Source organism: Impatiens glandulifera, chromosome 3 (genome assembly GCF_907164915.1).
Source record: "Impatiens glandulifera chromosome 3, dImpGla2.1, whole genome shotgun sequence".
NCBI classification, from domain to species: Eukaryota; Viridiplantae; Streptophyta; class Magnoliopsida; order Ericales; family Balsaminaceae; genus Impatiens; species Impatiens glandulifera.
In genome coordinates, this window is record NC_061864.1 from 56,838,954 (window position 1) to 56,855,690 (window position 16,737).

Consider the following 16,737-nt stretch of genomic DNA (forward strand, 5'->3'; position numbering starts at 1 on the left):
GTTTCATCATCTCCCAATATTCTGGCGTATGTGGGATTGTCTTTTTTTTGGAAAAACGAATTAGCATCATTTCATTAAAAATTCCCAAAAATAGAAAAAAAAAACCACGAGTTTAAGAGATCATTCTAGACAGGCCTAGAGTGATTTTGAAGTCGTAACATTCTGAATAAAAGCCAAAAAGCTAAAAACATAAATGAATTATCTGATTACAATGTTTTCAATTCTAGTGAGTTTAAAAAACGGTAAATTCCAGTTCTTACAGATATTTCAGTTCTTCTCTGTGCTTGGAATTCCTTTCCACGTTTCCGCGAGGGCGCTGCAATCCGATACAATATATTTCCATAACTCTTCAACACTCATGCGTGTTCTGCCATATACCATTGCATTCCGTTCTTGCAAATATTATACACCACTACTCCAAAGCCGTACTTGAACACGATTGTTGCAAATCTATTTCCCTTGACTTTGAGTAGTGTTGCATCTTTGATTTCATTCCATTCGCTTAGGAAATTGTTCAGCTTTAGGCTTTTATAGAATCTGTCCCAAAACTTTGAAGCAATACAGCAGCTCCCGAATAGGTGATCTATGGTTTCTTCATTTCCTCTACATAGAAGACAACTCGCGTCCGGGATGCTCATATAATTGCTGATAACATCACGAGTGCCGAGACTTTCCCAAAAGGCGAGCCATAGGATGAACTGGTGTCTAGGGATAATCTTCGTTAACCATACAAGAGGAGCCCATTCTACTTTCTGCGATTTTTCTCGGGGTTACCTCTAATATTTTCTTTGATACTAGTTTCCCATTGTCCTTAGCTTTCCATTCATGAATATCTGGTTTGTCGTATAGTTGTACGTTACTTATATAATCAAGTATCCTATGTCCTTCTTGATTTCTTCTCAGGAGTGAGTCCCAATTCCCGTCTTTAATGTCTCTGATTTTTGCTTCTGTGCAGTCCATTCTGATGCGAGTATTTTGAAACTCCTCCTTGTGGATGATAGGCTGGTTTTCGAACTAGGGGTCGTGCCAGAATAGAGTTCCTTTCCCGTCCCCTAGCCGGATGTCATAAATATCTGCAATATCGCTTTTTAGTTTAAGAATATTTTTTAGAGACTAACTCATATCTTCATGAATTTTACAGGTCCAGATGCTGGTTTCGTATTTCATAAACCTCTTATGCACCCATTTGATCCATAGTGACTCCTGATTGCGCTCCAAAGCCCACAGATGCTTGAAGGTGAGAACCTTGTTCAACTCGATACAGTTCTTCAAGCCGATGCCTCCCTCGTCCTTCGGTTTACAGAGAGCGGTCCATTTGACTTTTTTTCCTCCTCTTTTGCTACTTCCCCAGATAAGTTCCTCATCAGCGTATCGAACTCCTTCATTACCTTCTTCGGAATGACCATCTGTTGCGCCTAGTAGCCAACTATGCCCATGACCACGATTTTGATAAGTTCGATCCTCCTTGCATAAGAAAGTTTTTTCGCTGCCCAACCAAATATCGTATTTTTTACCTTTTCAATCAACGACTTACAATGTGAGATCTCGATCTGTTTCGCGGTTAACGAAATTCCTAAGTACCTTACGGGAAAATTGCCTTCCTTGATGCCCATGATGTTAAAGATGTCCTGCTTTATTTCGTCCTTCACGCCTTCATAAAATGCCACACTTTTGCTTTCATTAATAATTAAACATGTAACCTTAGAAAAGAACCGTAGTGAAACCCTAATAGTTTTAATGGAATCAATGTCTACGTGCGCTAGAATGAATAAATCGTCAGCAAAGCATAAATGGGTTACCTCCTCTACCTCACAGAATTGATGAAAGATGTATGGATGATTCTTTCGGAACATCGCGAAGATGTTCTTAAAGATTGGCATGATAGCTACGAAAAGGTAAGAAGAGAGGAGGTCCTCGTGCCTTACCCCGTTTTCACCCTTGAAATAGCCTTTGTGGACTCCATTGACGCTAAAAACAAAGCATGATGATGAAACGCACTGCATAATCCAATCAATTAAAATTATAGGAAAAGTAGATACAACCAGAAAGTCCCGAATGGCTTCCCATCTAATATAGTCAAAAGCTTTCTTGACATCTATTTTGAAAGCCACTCTTGGGGATATTTTCTTATTCCCGTAGCCTTTTGAAAGGCTCTGCATGAGAAGATTATTATGAGAGATTGTCCTACAGGGGATGAATGCAAATTGATTAAGATTTATAATTTTTCCTATGACATTTTTAAATCATTTAGAAATGATTTTTGTAATTATTTTATAAATCACATTGTAGTAGGAAATTGGTCTTAAATCTTGTACTTTCTCGGGTACCGTAGTTTTGGGGATCAAGGTTAGGACCGATGTATTCCATTGCTTTAACATCTTCCTACTCTTGAAAAATTCCAGAACCCCATCAGTAACGTCTTTAACCACAAACAACCAATTTTCTTTGAAGAACTGTGCATTAAACCCATCAGGACCTGGGCTTTTATCCCCATCAATACTAAACAGAGCTTCTTTAACCTCAACCCTCGTGACCACCCTTATCAACACGCGACTATCTTCTGCAGAAATTTTTCTATCAATAATATGATACAAGGTATTTAGGTGACTTCGATGCTGCTTTCTTATACCCATAAACTGCTTATAGAAATCGATAGCCAAATTTTGTACACCTTTTTGACCTTGAACATATTCACCATCATCATTCTTCAGCCTGTAGACATTGTTTCTCATGCTTCTAGCCTTGCATTTTCTGTAGAAGAAAGATGTGTTTTTGTCACCCAACGAAAGCCAACTCTGTCTTGATTTCTGTCTAAAAACATTTTCTTCAAAAAGACTCAGCTTTCTGAAGTTTTTAAGCGCATCCTTTTCTGTTTCATTGAGTTGTTCATCATTATCATCCCTTAATAACCTTTTCTGAACTTCTTCCAGTTCTTCTCTAGCAGCCAGAATTCTATTGGAGATATTACTGAGCTTCTTTTTATCAAAGTTTTGGAGATGATTCTTCAGGAGTTTAAGCTTTTCAGAAACCCTGTACATGTTGGATCCCCTGACATCTATAGACCATACGCTTTCGATAATATCCTTGAATTTGTCGTTTTCCATCCAGAAATTAAAAATTTTAAAGGGCCTTTTAAACCTTTCTTCCTTTTCCCAGAACAATTTAATTGGGCAGTGATCAGATATACCCGGATTTAGAACATGAAGTTGACTTCTCGGAAATTGGTTAATCAAATTCTCATTTATCAGACATCTATCAATTCTACTTCTTCTAATTTGCTCATTCCCTCTCGTAGAAGACCAAGTGAAGAAATTATCAGAATTGGTAGGCTCAATACAACCCATATCTCTGATGCAGTCATTAAAGTCAATCATACCCCGAGTTATTTCAGATTCTGGGCTACGATCAGATTCGTTTCTGGTTACTTTGTAATCACCAAGGACAACCCAAGATTTATCACTACCGATCCAGTTTCTAAGACAATTCCAAAGGAGTGGTATTGTCTTTTTGGCTCTCAGGATTTTTGGAGAGATCCATTGCTATCAGCTACTGTTTACCATATTGAGATATGATCTCCAGTGTTCTGCCTCGGCCTCTATCTCTGAGAGAGGAGGGTCCCCTTCTTCTATTAAAGAAATGTTCATAACCCCTTGCGCTCATTTCTGTAAAGTTAAAAATTCATGGGTCAAGAAATTAGGAAGATTATTATCTATCCCTTTTTTATATGCTATTTCAAAATCAAATGAGGCTAAATGAGCTTGCCATATGGCGAACATTTGTTTTGATACATCATGTTTAAAGTCTTTTTGGAACATAAATTTAGCTGCATTGCAGTCTGTCAGTACAATATTTTTTTGATTATATAGATCGTCTTGAAATTTTAAAACACATTTTACTATGGCGAGTATTTCTTTGGCGATTGTCGCATAATTATTTTGGGAATCGTTCCATTTTCCTAAATAGAATCTAACAAGATAGACTTGTTTTGTTTATGGATCTAATTGAGTCAATATTCCATTGAATCCTATATTAGAAGCATCAGTTACCTTTTCCCAATTTGGATTACTTATTATCAAACAAGGAAGTACTTTTACTTTATTTTTAATTCTTTTAATTGCATCCGTATGGTGACTTGACCATGGTTTTGGGTTTTTCTTCAGCCTATCATAAAATATTGCCATATCTTCTGTTAGATTTTTATAATATTGATCCACATAATTGAGTCTGCCTAAGAATATTTGTAACTATGTTTTATCAGTAATTACATTTGGGATTTTTCTACAAATTCTATGTTTCTTTTAATATAAATAATGCTTCCCTTTTCAATGATATGACCTAAAAATCTTATTATTGTTTTGAAAAGATCCATTTTTGGCTTAGAAATTACTAATCCATTCTGAGTTATTATTGTTTTAAATATATTTAAATGTTTTAAGTGAGTTTCAATTGTTTTTGAATAAACTAGTATATCATCAATATAAATAATTATATACGTTCTATAAGGATTGAAAATATTATTCATAATTTTTTGGAATTAGGATGGAGCATTTTTTAATCCGAATGGCATCACATTCCATTCATAATGTCCTATAGGGACATTGAATGCTGTCTTATATCTATCAGATTTTTCAATCTGAATTTGCCAATATCCCGATTTTAAATCGAACTTTGAAAATACTAAACTATCATATAGTCTACCTAATAGATCTTTTTTATTAGGAATTAGATACCTAATCCATTTTAATACCATGTTGAGGGATGTTGAGGGGTTTATAGTTGATTACTAACCTTGGTACGCCTCTTTCAATTTCTAAAGTTTATTCACATAGAAAGTTGTACATGACCAGGGGGATTGTAATGGACTTATCAAACCCTTTTGTAATAGAGTATCTATCTCCTTCTTGCATAATTCTAGATATTCTGAATTCATTTGGCAAGGTCTTGCCTTTATAGGAATATTCTTTTCATTAAAAGATTCCTCATAAGGTAGTGAAACTATATGTTTCTTTGTCGCTCGTCGATTGAAACACGATCGGCACGAACAACAAGATTGGCACGAACGACACGATTCACGAAGTAATTGACACTAACCCTAAATCTATTAGAATTGCATCGATATCTTTTATGGACGCTTGTTTCCTAGTTGCGAGCATTGATTAGTTCTCTAATCTTGGGTGTTTTCGGAAGGTTGTCTTTCGAAGTGATTTAGTCGTTAAATCTTTAGGGTTTCTGAATTGTCCTGTTTCTGCATTTACTCTTCTTTATTACTGCGTTATTCTCTTCAACAATGGGGAAAAAGAACAAAAATAAGGCAAAAGAAGTAAAAAAATTCAGGGAATTGATACAAGCAAGAAAGTGATGGCTAAACAAAGCAGAAACAAAGTTTTGAGAATGCTTAAATAGAGCATAAACAGAGTTTTGATAATGCTGAAATAAAGTAGAAGAAAAATAGAGAAAATTCTCAGAAAAAAACTATAATGACAAAAAGTATCCAGGAAGAAGTCAACAAATATGGAAAATGGAGGGTTGGATATAATGAAAGCGCTAATCTCTATGGACTAAAGAATCAAATTTCGAAATTGTTGTTTCAAGCGAAGAAAGAAGAGATTGTTCTTAGCAAGGAAATAACTCAAGAGTTTATAGCCCAACTTAATATTCACTACCTTCAGAACTGGAATTTACTCAAAAAAAAAGAATATGATAAGATAGTTAGTTGGTCTTTAGAGACAATGCGGAAGCTAATGAAGTACCCCCAAAACTAAGACTTACACTATCAAAAGTAACTCCAGTTGAAAGTAAATAAAGTCTGTAAGAAAAACACTGAACAGAAAGCTGAAACTCAGGTACAATACAAAGACAAAATTTACTTGGGGGATTTTAAACCAAAGGTTGAGATTCTCAAATCTCCTTTTGAGTTTAAATTACCCCTTGAACTTGAAAAGAAATGCATTAAAGAGTGAGAATATGTAGTTGTTGGTAACTATATAGGAAAAAATCATGTATCTTTCCTAATCACTAAGCATGCCTTGCTAAAGCAATATGAGCATATTGAACTGGAAAAGGTATCTGCAAATATCAATGATCTTTATTTACTAAAGTTCAAGCACGGAACAAATTTGGAGAATATTCTGAAGTTGGGGCATACTTATGTTGGGTCAAACTACATGAAGCTGGAAACATGGTCTGAAGGATTGAACCTACGAGCAAACCGAAAGAAACAACTCAAAGTTGGTTCAAACTAAGGAACATTTCATCTCATATGTACAATGCATAAGCACATAGTCATTTTTCTAGTCTACTAGGAAAACCATTGTATATGGACCTAATCACGGAATAATGAGATCACATCACATATTCTAGGATAAGAATTGAAGTGCACCCTAAAATTACTCTACCAACAAAAATGACAGTTATTGACATAAGAGGTAAGCCCACAGTCATGGATATTTCATATGAATGGAGGCTAAACATATGTGCATTCTGCAATAATTTTGAACATGTTAGTAATCAATATGAAAAAACAATTGAAGAACAATAGGAAATCTTGAAAATTTAGAGACAGAATGATGGTGTAAAGTTCATGAGAATAATGAGAAAGCCCAAGAAAATAAAACTGAAGAATCAAGAACTAGAAAGCATCTAGAGGAAACTAAAGATGAAGAAGTAGATGATGAAAATGTTGAGGATTCAGAAGAAGGAGAAGATGAAAAATCAGATGAAGGAGAAGATGAAGAATCAGATAAAGAAGAAGAATTAAAGGGTGAACATGAAGAAGAATTAGAGGGTGAAAATAAAGAATAATTAGAGGAAGAAAAATATGAAGAATCGGGGGATGAAAACAATAGAAAATTAGCAGATGGAAGTGATAGAAAAGTAGTGGATGAAAGTGAAGAGGAGACTATAAAAGTAGATCAAAACAACTCAAGCAAAGTTGAAGCCATTGAATGCGCAACTCACAAACAAACATCATCATATGCAATAGTTCAATCACCAATAGTAAAGCCTAGAGCGAAACAGGTGAGAATGAGACGTAAATATAATTGCTGAAATTCGAGGAATGGAAATTGTGTTTTGAGGAATGTAAATTAAGATTCTAAATCAGAGTAAGAGTAGTCAAACAGGAAGTTCACAACAGAATCAGAATTTTAAAACTGTAGATCTTGTATGCTTTTGTTATTTTTACTGTAATCTTTGTTTGTTTGTTGTTTCCAATCAGATAGTTTAGGGTCGTTGTTTGTAATCTTTTAATCAAAGATAGAGATTGTCTAACTTTGATTTTAACCCTCTCCTACTTTTGAGATTTTTAATGAAATAGCGCTAAGTTATTTTCCCAAAAAAAAAATATATGTTTCTTTCTATCCCAGACTGCATTAAGATGTTTATTACAAATATCTATTGAAAATTGGTCTCTTAGTAGAGCAATTTTTCTTGTAATTTGGGATTTTCTAATTGTTTATTTATTGTTATTAGACTTATATATTGTTTTAGAAAATATATTTGGTCTTGTTTTGCTTTGATATTATCATATATACTATGTAACATTTTAGGAAGTGGCTCAATAATAAATTCTATAAAAATATCATGTTTCTGAAAAGTTCCTATAATACCTTTATTATCGATCATCTTAATTGGGTAAATAGTGTTTAAAAATAGGGTTCCAAGTATGACTTGATTCGATATATCTGTATCAAGTATAAAACTTTTTTTTGGGAGAACTCAAGTATAAAACTTTGAGGAATGCACTTATTATCAGTACATATGTAGGCATTTGGAAGCTTATATTGAATTTGGAGTTTATCTCCACCTACATGTCATAGGCTATGGCTCGTTTTATGAAAATACCTAGTGGGAATTAATCCTTTTTTAATAATATTTAAATCTGCTTCGCTATCAACAAGAGTAGTAAACGACCTTGTGTAATGATTATATATTAGGAGAAATATTCTTTTGTGCCATTTTTGGGATTTAACCATTTCTATTGTGGATAAGAAATTTTCTGAGAAGATGTTTTCTTCAATTTCTGTTTTATCTTTTCTATTTTCATGAGATTGATTATTTTCGTGTGGTTAATCCCCAAGCTTAGTTATTTTTTATTATTGTTTAATATTCTTCCTTTTTAATATCCTAATTTCTTATTTTAGATTATTAATTTCTTTATAAAGATTTTTGAGAGTTATATTTTGTTCTTTGTTTTGAACTTCGTGTCTAAGTTGGCTCATTACTTCACTCATAGTATAAGGTTTGTTATAATTTAAATTCTTATCTTCTGCCTCTTCTTCTTTATAGGATGAAGTTCCTTCTTCAGTATTGAACTGATATATGATCTATATTCTTAATTCTAGGTCTCTAATGGCTTTTAGTAATTCATAAGAATAATTAGAGGTTAAAACATTAACTTTCATATCTGAGAATTGAGATATGATTCTATATAATTCTGATTTCTCAATATTTTGATTTTGATCTAGGTTATTGGTTTCTTTTTTAGGACATTTTATTCCTAATCGACATGGCTCTCATTCGGAGTCTTCTTAGCTTAATTCAGAAATGTTTTCATTATTTAGATCATCTAGTTCAGAATTACTATTTATTGAATCTGAATCAGATTCTGAGTCTTGTAAAGTTTAGATAATTAATCTTTTTGTGTATTCTGGGATTTCAAGATTATTAATTTTTTTCTATGCCCAACAGTATTTTGATGTGTGTCCAAATTTTCCACAGTTGTGGCACTTCCTATTATTTTTAAAAAATTTTGACTTGATTTTAGATTTCTCTTCTCTCCTTTTATTTTTCATCTCTGAATATTTTGGGATGGTTTTCTATATTTATGAAATTTATTATATTTTACCCTTCTATCCTTTCTAGATGTTGGGTTATCTATACCAAATTATTGGCAAAATTGGCCTAATTGTTGTCTTTAGCTTAGACTTTGTCTTTTAATTTGTTTGTTTAGCCTTATTTTATTACATAAAGATAACCCTTCTTGAATACAAGTATCTATTAATACATCATATGTATAGGTTTCATATGGTATCATTGAATGACTCTTTTTGAGATTTTTTCTAACTCTTTCAGCAAACAGGCTTGGAAGGCCATCTATAAATTTTGATTTCCAATGTACATTATTACATTCTAGAAGTTCCATAACTCTACTTAGAAAGGTATCTTTATATTATCTAAAATCTTAAAGTGTTTTACACCTTAGATTTTGTAATAATGTTCTAATTATATCACTATTATCACTAAACCTTCCTGTAAAGCGTTCAATAATATTTATTGTTAGTGTATAAACCGCATGTTCAGTCAAACTATTATTTTCTTGTTTTATAGTGTTAAGAATTGAATCTGTTCCAGTTCTTCTCTAGTAGCCATAACTCTATTGGAGATATTGCTGAACTTCTTCTTGTCAAAGCTTTGAAGATGATTCTTTAGGAGCTTAAGCTTCTCAGAAACCTTGTACATGTTGGATCCCCTGACATCTGTAGATCATACGCTTTTGAGAATACCCTTGAGTTTGTCTTTTTCCATCCATAAATTAAAAAATTTAAAGGGTCTTTTGATCCTTTTTCCCAGAACAATTTAATCGGGCAGTGATCAGATATACCCAGATTCAGAACGTGAAGTTGACTTCTCGGAAATTAGTTAATCCAGTTCTCATTACCAGACATCTATCAATTCTACTTCTTCTAATTTGCTCATTTCCTCTCGTAGAATACTAAGTGAAGAAATTCCCAGAAAAGGCAAGTTAGTTGACTTGTGTTGTTTGTAGTTTATGTGATTATTTGTATTCATTTGTTTAATTACTAATGTTTTTCTTTTTAAAACCAAACTAGGGTTTGTCTAGTTTGATAAAGAACTCATGTTCTTTTTCCCATTTTTGGGGGTTTTATTTTTAAAAGAGCAATAAGCGGTTTTCCAAAAAAAAACATAATCTTAGAACTTTTATTATCCTTACCTTCTTTCTCACGATGTTGTTTACCTCTTGCAAATATATTTTTTTGTATTGATTTCTTGTTTACAATCTATTATCTTGGATTGTTTCATGTACACTGATTTCTCGTATTTCTTCCACTTCAAACTTGATAGCCATTGATACCAACAAGAAGTACAACTATATTACTTTTGAAAACCTCCTTAAAATTTGTTTAAAGCCATCTAAGGATCATCTAAACTCTTAACTTTATTCTCCTCTAGAACAATCACGTATGGTACTACTTATTAGGATATCAAGAGATGAAGTATCCTTCAATGCAAACAAAAACAACACCAAATAATTGCAGAAATTGAAGAAAATCAACTAAATAAAGCAAACATACCATTTACAGTGTTTAGCCAAAACAGACCTGCATTCACTTTTAATGCACAAGAGACTTTTCTATTTTTAATATTAAAAATGTTATATAAGTAATTCAATAATTTTCTCACAAATAAAACTTACGCTCACAACTCACAAGAAATAGAAGTTTTCAAGACAAATACTTCGTTTTTAAAGTGTTTAATTGTAATTTTAAATAAATTTCCACTATGTCAACATTAATATCTTTATAAAACTATCAAGCAGCCTTCATAATATTGTCACTATATTTTATTAGTTGTATTATTATAATAAAATATCTAATTTTTTTTTATGGTAATATTATTTTTTTATTTCAAGATTGTATAAGAAAAAGATATAGATGTTTTATTTAATATTTCCTCCTGATATTAGTGTATCATAAACACATCATAATTGATATATTGTAAATCAATTATGAACTAGTTACAAAGATCTAAGAATATAACCGACATAACAGAGCTAATATATATATATATATATATATATATATATATATATATATATATATATATATATATATATATATATTTAACATTAATCCAATCCGATCTGCGATCATAAGTATTGCCTGATGGGAGTGAAGTATCAAAGCTATTTTTTTTGAAAAAACAACTTAGCGTTATTTCATTAAAATTTCCAAAAACGGAATAAAATCACGAATTTAAGAGATTATTCTAGATAGACCTAAAATGATTTTGAAGTCGTATCATTCTGAATAAAAGCAAAAATATAACTAAACTATCTGATTACAATATTTTCGTTTATAATAATATTAGGAAACGGTAAATTCCAATTCCTGCTGATATTTTAATTATGCTCCATACCTGGAACTTTTCTCCACGTTCCCGCAAGTGCGTCACAATCCGAGACTATGTCTCTCCATAATTCTTCAACACTTCTGTGGGTTCTGCCATAGTCTCTCGCGTTACGTTCCTGTCAAATGTTGTAAACTACTGCTCCAAAGCCGCACTTGAATACATTTGTTGCGAAACTGTTTCCTTTGTCTTTGAGTAGTGTTGCTTCTTTGATTTCTTTCCATTCTTTTAGGAAACTGATCAGCTTCAGGCTTTTAGAAAATCGGTCCCAAATTTCTAATGCCATATTACAGCTCCCAAACGGGTGATCATTGGCTTCTTCACTTCCGTTGCATAAAGGACAACTCACATCCTAGATGATAATTTACTTTCTAATACGGTAACGAGTGTTGAGTCTTTCCCAGAAGGCAAGCCATAGGATGAACTGGTGTCGAATAATGATCTTGGTTGACCATACGAGAGGAGCTCATTCTACTTTATGCGCTTTTTATCGGATTAACTCCTATATTCTCTTTGAGACCAGCTTCCCATTGTCTTCTCCATTCCATTCATGAACGTTGGGTCTGTCTCTGAGTTGTATGTTACTGATGTGATCCAGTATCAAAGCTATTTGAAGGTTTATTAATAAATATATAGGGAGAGGGTTGGGGTGGATGAAACTTTTTTTTTATTACCTTTACCCTATCATAATATTCTTAAAGGTTATTTGAAATTAAGGTTTTTAAAATGGTTAGCCAAGTGTCTTCCAAAACTCATACTTTTGTCCTCATTAACCGCAATTTAAAAGGATACTTGAAAACAAGCTCTTACCAACCATTTGATTAGAAGACAAGGATGACCAATGGTTGGATTTAGGCTTCTAAGTAATGCAATTGTCCTCCCCATCATCTTTCACAAAGAAGATAAATAGTACTATGATTTCCCATTTGAATAATTTAGACAAGTTCCTACCTATTAACGCAGAAATAGAACTCGCTAATTATTGACACTATCAATTCTAAATCACTAATTAATTGACAATGTCAATTCATAATCACTTTCTCTAACAAATTAACCTATGAGAGACGCCCAAACCCAAATATGGTTTACATTTGTTTTGATGAGAATCAGATTGGGGTTGCTGTTACGACGACCACATTTGTAGCTTTAAATTCTGATTTTGTTCATGACTGCAAAACAAATATCAAAATCACCCCCAAAAAAATGTAAACCATAGTTGGACTTTGATTGTCAAAAAATTAAAAGTTTTAGGCCTTTATAGTCTTTTATACAATTAGGGCTTATTTAATTATGAATAGGCTTGGGCTTATAAATAATTTAAGGTTTCTAGGCTAATTACTCATTTTTAAGGGTTGTTTGTAAAGGTTGATAATAGAACAGTTAAGATTCTCTAGACTTTTTCCTCTTTAGTAAATATCTATTTCTCAGAGTTTCATATCTTCATAGCTGTTCTTAGAAGATCCAATAGTCAAAGTCAACATTTGGTATTAGAGCTAGATTGAAGAACATGTCGTCGACAAGATCAACTAGAGATGCAGCGACAATAAAGATTGGAAGAGAAGGTATTGTGACGCTCTCCTATCTGTTACTCATGAAGAGTAACTACTCGGTGTGGGCATTGAAGATGCGGGTAAACTTACAAGCAAAAGGAGTGTGTGAAACCGTGATAGCCACCATCTATCAAGTACTCCCTGATGACGTCCTTCTCATGGTGTCTGAAAAAGATTACGCCAAGCTAGTGTGGGAGACGCTAAAGACAATGCATGTTGGAGTGGACAGAGTCAAGGAGGCTAAAGTGCAAACCTTGAAGACATAATTCGAAGTGATTCGCGTGAAGAATGGGGAATAAGTGGATAATTTCTCCATAAAATTGACATTCATCGTGACTGGTATTCGTCCGTTGGGAGTGAAGGTGGAGGAGATCTTTGTCGTCAAGAAATTTCTAAGAGCCTTACCATAAACATACATGCAGATCGTTACAACGATCGAGCAATTTGGTAACCTCAAGAATATGACCGTCGAGGAGATCGACGATCGTCTCAAAGTGCACAAGGAGAGACTTTGCAGATCTGAAGACCAAGAGGAGGAGCACCTTTAGTTGACCATCCTATGGGTGCGTGTCACATGTCCATGAAGAAGATTTGACCGTGGGTGTCCTTCAACAAGGTGAGAAACATCATCAACAGTAGTGGTGGATGAACTGGTTTTGTAGATCATTATCGGACCATTTGTAATAACATACCACATGTCGTCGTCTTGGGAGGCTAGATGCACTTGCATGCGAATCTTAAAATCATCATACTCTTCATTGCAGAACATGGGAGGTTGTTAACAAAAGACATGATGATATATGATTGCTTGAGAATATAAACTCTCCTACGTCACCCTTCTTATCAACCTTGAGAATGATATTCACTAAAAGATTTGGTTTGAATACAAAACTTACACAAATCCGGTCGGACAACCATGACTTAGACAATTCCTGTTTCCGAACTTCTAACACACAATACTCTGTTGATCAGAACATATTCTGTCAACTTACAATACTGAAAACTCACAAAAAAAGAACAATATGTAATACAACTTTATGATCTAGCAAACTTCTAAACTCTTAGAACTTGAGAGCTTTAGCGCTTGATAGAAAGTTCACACAAAAATGCTTACGATTCGTGAAAAACTATAGTGAAAAGGTAGGTGCAAATTGTCTTCCAACTTCTTCTTAAATAGATAACACCTCAACGGACAAATTTGCTTCCACTGACACGTGTTCTATATCGGTTGAATGTGTGCCATGGTAGTACATCAGAGAATATGCTTTTGATCATGGATGTACTAGATGACGGTAGTGCACTGAATATTCATTAAGGGATCGTGGCGTACTGAGAACGTACATCACCTGAAGTTTGAATTAGTTTAGCCCGTGGGAGTCTTCTATAGGTTTAACTCAGCTGTTGTGTCAGACTGCTAATAATAGATTCTTGATCAAATACCGAATTTGATCAAGAACCGAAAGCGATTTGTATAAAACCGAACTAGAAGCGCTTTGTATAAAACTGAACTGGTTAAATACCGGAAGCGCTTTGTATAAAACCAAACTATTTAAATACCGGAAGTGCTTTATATAAAACTGAACTAGTTAAAATACCGGAAGTTCTTTGTATAAACCGAAGTTTTGGAAAAATCGGAAGCACTTACCGAAAGCTGAGCCGATTAAACTACCGGAAACGCTTCTGCAAGAACCGAGCCGAACAGAATACCGAAAGCGCTTATGCAAAACCGAAGTCGAATAGAAAACCGAACGGGCTTCTTCAAAACCGAAGTCGAATAGAAAGCCGAACGTGCTTCTCCAAAACTGAAGACGAATAGAAAACCGAACGCGCTTCTCCAAAACCTAAGCCGAATAGAAAACCAAACGCGCTTCTCCAAAACCAAAGCTGAAAAGAAAACCAAACACGCTTCTCCAAAACTGAAGCCGAATAGAAAACCGAACACGCTTCTCCAAAACTGAAGTTGATCAAATACCAAATTTGATCAACTACCGGACTGTTTCCTGTTTCGGTTTTCTTCACTTTGACTATACACATAATCAATAACACAACTCAGTCTTTCTGATACACTTAAAATTAATAAAAAAACTTTAACCTACAGTCAGCCTAATTCTTGTCATCACAACTCACCATGAATGAGAGATTCACCACTTGGATGTCAAATCAGCATTTTACAATGGTGACATCGAAGAATAAGTCTATATCTGTTGGGAAAAATAAAAACAAAGTAAAGAAAAATGTTAATTAAGTGAGAAGTAATTAACTTAGAAACAAACAAAAGGTTTGAAACATTGAACAACATAATTTCAATGATGTTTTGAACAGAATCTTGATGATGTTTAGAACGGAATTTTGAAGATGTTTAGTTGTGAATAAAGTTAAATTGTCCATTTGTTTTTATGCAGGTGCATTAGACTATGCTAACTTAGATGTAGTCTAAGCAGGCTAATTAGACGAAGTTAGACTTTGAAGTCTAACTACATTAGACGTGGTAGTCTAATGAGATGAGAAGTTAGACATTGAAGTCTAACTCTATTATACGTGAGAGTCTAATAGGATGCGAAGTTAGACGTTGAAGTCTAACTCTATTAGACGTGGTAGTCTATTGTGATGCGAAGTTAGACATTGACGTCTAACTCCATTAGACTTGATAATCTAATGGGATTCGTAGTTAGACGAGAACGTCTAACTTCATTAGACTTGATAGTCTAATGTGATTCGTAGTTAGACGTGGACGTCTAACTCCATTAGAATTGTTAGTCTAATAGGAAACGTAGTTAGACGTGGACGTCTAACTCCATTAGATTTGATAGTCTAATGTGATACGTAGTTAGACGTTGTAGTCTAACTCCATTAAACTTGGTAGTCTAATGGAATACATAGTGTGACGAGGACGTCTAACTCCATTAGATTTGATGGTCTAATGGAACGCGCATTTAAACGTAGACGTTTAACTCCCTTAGACTTGATCTAATGGAGCACGTCTAATGCCTCGCTTCAGCAGCCGTTTGAAGTTAGCATATGTCTAACCACGATCAACTAGATGTCTGCTACTATTGCTCCACTCACTATTGTGCACTTTGACAAGCATACTAATTGTATCCAATGAACGAACGCCACGTACGCAAATATCTTTCCAACGGTTTGTCCAGTACAAGAAAATTTCAAAAGGATATTTGGCGCACTACCAGTTCCGTACGGTCACAGTCAATGTTTCTCAGAGTCTGCATATTTTTGATATTATGGGAGGCCTTCCAATGGACGCTTGCCACGTGTCCGTTGGTGTCCTTATACTACAAATATATGCCCAAGGACAACGGACGAATCACTTGTTACCTTGTCAATTTACTAAATTCACAAGTTTACTCTTTCACTGACTAATTTCTTACATTTTTTAAGTTCAAAAGAGAAAGAATCAATTATTGTCTAGCTGTGAGAATATTATTGAGAATATTGTAAGTTGAATAGAAGTTGTTCCGTTCAACAGAGATTTAACTAGCTCAGTAAGTTATATTTGGTTCAAAGTATTTAGTGGATATTCTTTCGGTTGTGGAAGAAGGGGTGACGCAGAAGGGTTTGCTCTGAACATCCATAAACAACTCCCTATGTTCTTTACTTTCTATCATTCATCTTTCATTGGTTCAAAGCTTCAAATCCGACGAACACTTCCGCACTTGAAACCTTTTCAGGAGTTTGAAGGATTTATGAAGAATAGAAACATATTTAACTTCTAACAGAGTTAAAATCGAACTGAAGTGTATTAGCTGTTAACAATATTCAGACCCTAGTCTCTATTGGTAGTACTAATCTTAACAAGTGGTATTAGAGCCTCATTTTCTATTCTCAAGCAACAAGAACCCGAATCATGACTAAAGATGCCAGCTCCTCCAAGATTCCTATGTTTTCGAAAGAAAACTACATCGTGTGGAATAAGAGAGTTCGTGCTCATCTTGCATCCATAGATGATGACATGTTGAGTGTTGTCACAGAAGGTCATATCAAGATAGAGAAAGATATATCTGAGTGGACAATTAAAGACAAG